Source organism: Nicotiana attenuata, chromosome 9, assembly GCF_001879085.1.
Source record: "Nicotiana attenuata strain UT chromosome 9, NIATTr2, whole genome shotgun sequence".
Taxonomy (NCBI): Eukaryota; Viridiplantae; Streptophyta; class Magnoliopsida; order Solanales; family Solanaceae; genus Nicotiana; species Nicotiana attenuata.
The window spans coordinates 35,031,514-35,039,333 of record NC_031997.1 but is presented as its reverse complement, the minus strand read 5'-3'; positions in this window follow the sequence as shown (position 1 = coordinate 35,039,333).

Genomic DNA, 7,820 nt, shown 5'->3' with positions numbered 1-7,820 from the left:
CTCTCAGTTGACCCAATTCCTTGTTACCTAAGTTAACCTAGACTAAGTCCCTCTTTCTCAAGTAGAGACTAAGTCAAATAGGCTTGAACCAATGTTTGCAACCATCAATTCCACTAATGAAGCATGAACTAAGCTAAATAATAAACATCCATTTATAAACAAGCATAAAATTAATCACCCATAAGGTTTACACACTAGGGTTGGGTCACAACCCTACTAAAAATCTAGCTACTCATAGTGGGTGTAGAAGAAAACAAAGAAGAAAAGCTAATAAAAGGCGCTAATAAGCGGTCAAAATCTCCACTTATCAACTCCCCCAAACTTAAGTCTTTGCTTGTCCTCAAGCAAATAAATTAATTCCCACCTCGAAAGTTAAGGGTCATTTCAACGAGTCAAAAGTGAGCCATCTACACATCAGTTGGGACCGACAATTACCCACACTACTCATGAATTATCAACAAGGCGACAAGTTAAACATTCATACACATATAGTTCTAATGTGATATTTGAGCTTCAAGAGTTGACTTCACTCATCAAGGACTCTCGCTCTATCTTGTAGGTCATGGTGGATTCCAAATTCTTCCTGCCAATCTCACTTAAGAATTTAGCACTCAATTCAAAGATTTATGAAAGGTTCACTCATCTCTCTCAAGAGAATGTCACGAGTACGGCTTCAAGTACCATAGGCTTTCCCCTCATGTAGATCACCACTAATGGAAGCTCACTCGGCTCAAAATCAAGTAGGACTTCTTTCGAAATGTAATGAAAGCTTTGGATTAGGGATTGGTACAATATGGGTAAGTGGTTACACCTTCCTTAAGCACTCCATCTTTCATTTCTCGGCTCACACTTTGTCAATTCCTTGAGCCACTTTCTTTCCCTTGGGGAAGGGGAACTAAAGAGACTTAACATCACTCTTTCTTGATCATTACATTCGTATTTCTCCATGTTTTGGATCATTGCCTTTCTTTGAATCCCTCCAACTCTTCTACTTATTCACTTTTTTGCATTTTTCTTTTTTTTTCTTTTCTTTTCTTTGCCTTTCCTTCTCATCATTTTTTTTCTCTTTTTTGTGCCTTGATACCTTTTTCAATTTCCTCGTCTCTCCCCCAAACTTATGTTTTTAGCCATTTGTTTCACATGAGTGTTAAGGAAAGCTCGGGTGCCAAGAGAGGGTCACAATAGAACAGTAAAGGCTTGTAACTTGGTTTTCCAATGAGAAAGGCTAAAGGCACGAAGGGGTTGACTAGGGATGACATCATTGGTAGGCAATAGAAAAATCAAACGGGCCAAGGAAAGCCTACAATCACTTCTCAAGCCAAGCAAAACTTAGGATTTTGCCTTGAAACACATTCAAGGCAAGTTCTAGACCTTTTGCACGGGTACTTGGACTAACAACAAAGCAACTCACCTCGCACGCAACTAGATTGTTAAAGAGGATAGAGTTGAGGGCGAACAACGACTACATTCAAGTTTGAAAATCACTATGGTTCAATTAAACCATGGTTGCCAAAGTCAACACAAGAGTCATAAAAATCACTAACTAGAGCTATTTCTTTCAAAACCTTATTTTTAACCATAAGCACGTAGTTAAGTGTGTTGCTACAAAATGAAGCACGATTGACTCTTTGAGCATGACTCAATTAGGTATTTTTATTCATTACTACTACTACTACTATTAACTAAACACAAATGGACTCATTCCCTTAAGAAGGTTGTCATGCCACCCATCATTAGGACAAGTCACCCGGTTCACGCAACAACTACCTATGGAAAGAACCGTGGTATTAAGAAAATCAAAGGCTTATTATCCACTGAAACATAAAAAATCTACTAAATCAAAAAGAAGATACTAAATCAAACACTAACTAGCACGAAAACAAACATCAATGCTTAACAAAATAAGAGTAAAGGAAGGGAAAGAGTGAAGAAAACTCCATATGGATCCTTGGACATTTCTGTGTCCACAGCAACGTCACTGCCCTCAGTCTCATCCAACTAGATATCATCATCCTCAACTCTGGGAGTGACTGGGTTGGTGAACATCTGACGCACTGATAAGTGGGGATTTTGACTACTTATTAGTGCCTTTTAGCCGACGTTTTAGTCCAAAAGTGTTTAATTGTGTTCCAGAAAACTGATAAACTATGCTTAATTGCAGGAATATTAGAAAATAAGGCCTCAAGATGAAATCCAACTCAAGAAGGAGTGATCTGAACTCAAGGACAAAAAAGCTCAGAAGTGCGAACCGCAGATTATCATCTGCGGCCGCAGATTGTTGAGAAATTCCTATCAGAGACATGTGCAAAGTGCGGTCAGCACATGACATGTGCGGCTGCAGAAACTGGGCAAGAGAAAAAGTTTAGAGAACCTGCCTCTCAAGTTCAATAGAAGTGCGGACTGCAAAATTTATTATGCGGCCGCAGAAGAATAGCTACGCAGTCGCAGTCACATTTTTGCAGTCCGCAGAAGAGCAAAGTGCGGCCGCAGACACATTTGTGCGGACCGCAGAAAGAGAGAAGTGCGGCCGCAGTTCAGAATTAGGCGGCCGCAAGTTTCCAATCGTGTCAGGCTAAAGCAAAGTGCGGACCGCACATGGAATTGTGCGGCCCAGAACCTCCGAAAGGGCATTTTTCTCCGAAAATTCCAGCCATGTATAAATACAAGAGTTTCACTTTCTTTTGTCAAGTTTTGACATCAGCAGCTACAGTAGACAATTTTCTTTACTCTCTTTAGTAGTTTTTGCTATTTTGAGCTTTTTGAATATAGATTTCATCATTTTAATTATCAATATGGGTTTAATTATCATTTCTTCTTCTATTTCTTCTATCTTAAGCATGAGTAGCTAGATTTTCACTAGGGTTGTGACCCAACCCTAGAGTGTAATCTTAATGGGTGTTTGAGTTATTGCTTGTTTATGGTTGGGTATTTATTATTTAGCCTTGTTCTTACTTTCAATTGTAGAATTAATGGTTGCAAACATTAGTTCATGCCTATTTGACTTGGTCTCTACTTGAGAAAGAGAGACTTAGTCTAGGAAAACTTGGCTAACAAGAACTTGAGTCAATCGAGAGATTGATAAGCCCAATTAAAGGGTTGAACCTAGAGATAGTAAAACCCGACTTGAGCTTTGTATAAACCGTTTTTTTTATACTCATTTGGACTTGAGAAAGACAAATTGGGCAAAATCACTCTCTGACCGAGAGGTATTGAGTGGGTACTCAAGTGTTGATAGCTATAATGCACCCCGACCAATAAAATAAGCTTTAAAGTTTACAACTTATTAGGCAAACACCTAGGTGAAGGTCATAGCCCTAGGCCTTTTATATCATTTGAAAAACAACAACATAAACAATTTCCTAGTTTAAATTCTTAGCTTGTAATCTTAGTTTAAATTAAACCTAGAAACAACCCGAGTTTGTGGAAGTGTAATTTGAGATAATTCAATCTCATACACTAAAATATATACCCCTAAATCCCATTCATAGCTCCCTGTGAGAAATTGACCGCGACTCCTTGTTGGGTATTACTAATGCATTGACCGTTTCGTAACCTTAAATAAAGGTGTGACTTGGACGAGATCACACACTGCCTTGGCAGTGTCGGCAGCAAAGTCTAAACACAACACATCAATTCGTAACTTGGAAGTTCTAATGGGGCAAATCTCTCAAGCTCTAAACTCTCGTCCTAAGGAGGCACTACCAACTGACACGGTAGTTAACCCAAAAGGGTAGGAATAAAGCGGAACATGCCATGGCCGTTACTACTAGGAGTGAAAAAGGTAGGGATGCACCCACCTCAAGTCAAAGGAAACTTGTGGATAATGAGCAAGTGGTTCAAGAAGATGAGACCCCTAACAATGCGGTGCAAGCAAATGATGAAGTGCGGATTGATATTGATGACAATGTGGAAGACTCAAGAGGAAGTGAACCCGTCTAGGGATCACATTGTTGACATACCGGAACCGATAGTGCAAAAGGCTAAGGCACTAATTCCTAGGCGTCCTCCTCCATATCCTCAACGGCCTGCCAAAAAAAATGGCGAGAATCAATTCAAAAAGTTCATTGACATGATGAAGAGTCTATCAATCAATGTGCCATTGGTTGAAGCCTTGGAGCAAATGCGCAGTTATGCAAATTTTATGAAGGATTTGGTGACAAAGAAGCGGTCGATAAATTGTGAAACTATAAAAATGACTCATCAAGTGAGTGCAATTGTACACTCAATGGCTCCCAAATTGGAAGATCTCGATGCTTTCACAATCCCTTGTAAAGGAAAGTATCAATTTGATGACCTATTCAGTTTTCAAGACTTTAGGAATTGGGCAACCAAGACCCACATCTATGAGATTACAAATGGCCAATCGTACCATGAAGAGACCATTGGGAGTGATTGAGGATGTATTGGTTCGTGTTGATAAATTCATTCTTCCGGCGGATTTTGTCATTCTTGATTGTGAGGTTGACTATGAGGTACCGATTATTCTTGGGAGACCTTTCCTTGCTACAGGGAAGGCTCTAGTTGATGTTGAAGCCGGAGAACTTACCTTCCGGGTTGGTGATGAAAAAGTGGGTTTCCATGTGTGTAAGTCTATGAGGCAACCTAATAGCAATGAGGTGTGCTCTTTCGTGGACTTGGTGACCGATGTGATTGTGGATAAAACAAGTGTTGTGATGAATGTTGATGATACATTGGAGGCCGTCTTGCTCAACTTTAATGATGAAGAGATGGAGGGCTTCGTGGAATGTGTGAACTCTTTGCAAGGAATGGGGTCGTACACTTATATGCCCCGCAAATTGTCCTTGGATCTTGAAAATAGGACAACTCCTCCTACAAAAACCTTCAATTGAAGAGCCTCCTATCTTGGAGTTGAAGCCATTGCCCCTATATCTTCGGTATAAATTTCTTGGCTCTTCTTCTACTTTACCGGTTATTCTTTCCTATTGTTTGACTAACATGCAGGTAGACTCTACATTGGCGGTGCTACAAAAGAGGAAGAAGGCTATTGGATGGACATTGGCGGATATTCGGGGGGATAAGCCCCACTTTTTGCATGCATAAGATTAACCTGGAGGAAGTTTCCAAACCATCTATTGAACATCAAAGGAGACTCAATGAAGCCATGCAAGAGGTTATCAAAAAGGAGATCATCAAGTGGTTGGATGTCGGGGTAGTCTATCCCATTTTCGATAGTTTGTGGACTTCTCCGGTTCAATGTGTTCCAAATAAAGGGGGAATGACGGTGGTCACCAATGATAAGAATGAGTTGATTCCTACAAGAACGGTGACCGGGTGTAGAGTGGGTATGGACTATCGTAAGCTCAACAAAATCATAAGGAAGGACCATTTTCCACTTCCCTTCCTAAATCAAATGCTTGATAGATTGGCTGGCCGTGCTTTCTATTGTTTCCTTGATGGGTATTCCAGCTACAACTAAATTCTTATTGCTCCGGAGGATCAAGAGAAAACTACTTTTACATGTCCTTATGGTACTTTCGCCTTCAAGCGGATGCAATTTGGGTTGTGCAATGCACCGGGGACTTTTCAAAGGTGTATGATGGCGATCTTCACGGACATGGTGGAGGATTACCTTGAAGTCTTCATGGATGACTTTTCAGTGGTCGGGAATTCTTTTGATGATTGTCTCGCAAACTTGGACAAAGTGTTGGCAAGATGTGATGAAACAAACTTGGTGCTCAATTGGGAGAAATGTCATTTCATGGTCGAGGAAGGCATTGTCCTTGGCCACAAGATCTCAAAGAATGGCATTGAAGTCTACAAGGCAAAAATTGAGGTGATTTCTAAACTTCCACCTCCAACTTCGGTGAAAGGCATGCGGAGTTTCTTAGGCCATGCGTGATTTTACCGGCGTTTCATCAAGGACTTCTCTAAAGTGGTGATCCGTTGTGCAAGCTTTTGGAGAAAGATGCTAAGTTTCACTTCAATGATGATTGCGTGAGAGCCTTTGAATTTCTAAAGTTCAAGTTTATTACTACTCCCATTATCAATGCTCCAAATTGGAGTGTTCCTTTTGAGCTCATGTGCGATGCAAGTGATGTAGCGATAGGGGCTGTTTTGGGGCAATGCATCAACAATATTTTTTATCCGGTCTATTATGCAAGTAAGACCATGAATAGTGCCCAAGTCAACTACCCCGTTACGGAGAAAGAGCTCCTTGCCATTGCGTTTGCTATTGAGAAGTTCCGCCCGTACTTAATGGGTGCAAAAGTGATCGTCCATACGGATCATGCGCCACTTCGTATCTTATGAGCAAGAAAGATTCCAAAGCCCGGTTGATGAGATGGGTGCGTTTGTTGCAAGAGTTTGAAATAGACATCCAAGATCGAAAAGGAAGTGAAACCCAAGTCGTGGACCACTTGTCTTGTTTGGAGGAGGATGGGAGGCTGCGTGATGGCCTTGAAATCAATGACTCCTTCCTCGATGAACAACTCTTGGCTATTTCAATGAAGAGGTGCCATGGTTCGCGGATCTAGAAAATTTTCTTGTAAGTGGTATCATCCCAAGTGAGTTTTCTTCAAACAAAAAGGAAGAAGTTCAAACGCGATTGCTAAGACTATTATTGGGATGAACCGTACCTTTTCCAAACTTGTACGGATGGAGTGATTAGAAGATATGTATGGGAGGAGGAACAATGTGAAATTCTTGGGGCTTGTCATTCTTCGATGTATGGTGGCCAAAGTGGTAAGTTGCGGCTTCTATTGGCCCACTCTTTACAAGGATGCAAGTGATCTCGTCAACCGTTGTGATGAATGTCAAAGGGCCGGTGGAATCTCAAAGAAAAATGAAATGCCCCTCACCACCATTTTGGAGATTGATATTTTCGATGTGTGGGGTATTGACTTCATGGGTCCTTTTGTGAGTTCTTGTGAAAATACCTACATCTTGGTCGCGGTTTATTATATGTCCAAATGGGTTGAGGTTGTTGCTTTACCCAACAATGAAGCAAGAAGTGTTGTGGAGCTTTTGAAGAAGAATATTTTCACAAGGTTTGGTACTCCAAGGGCTACATAAGTGATGGGGGGTCACATTTTTGCAACAAATATTTCAACACCTCACTCACCAAGTATGGTGTCACTCATAAAGTCACGACTCTCTATCATCCACAAGCAAGTGGTAAAGTGGAAGTATCCAACCGGAGATAAAGAGTATTTTGTCCAAAGCAGTGAATGCTAATCGGACGGATTGGTCCAAGAAACTTGATGATGCTTTATAGGCTTATAGGACGACTTACAAAACACCTATCGGAATGTCTCCATACCGGTTGGTGTTCGGAAAAGCTTTTCATCTTCCGGTGGAACTTGAGCACAAAGCCATGTGGTCTTTAAAGAAGTATAATCTTGAGTGAGATGTCGCCGCCAACGTAAGGGTGGCACATTTGAATGAGTTGGATGAGTTTCGGTACCATGCATACACAAGTTCGTCCTTATACAAAGAGAAATAAAATATCTTCATGACAAGTACATTTAGAACAAAGAGTTTAAAGAGGGCGATCTTGTGGTGTTGTTCAATTCACAGTTACGGATGTTTTCCGGAAATTTAAAGTCTAAATGGAGTGGCCCGTTTGAGGTAGTAGGTGTGACACCCTTTGGTGCATTCGACTTGAAGAATAAAAATGATGAGGTGTTTAGAGTCAATGGTCACTGGGTGAAGCATTATCTAGGAAAAGTTGGTGATGGCCATGTCGTGCGATAATTCATTTTAAGTGATGCTAATCTGTGTGCCGCAACGTTAAATCAAGCGCTTCTTGGGAGGCAACCCATGTTTCTTTTTCCTTTTCTTTTCTTCTTCTTTAGATAGGT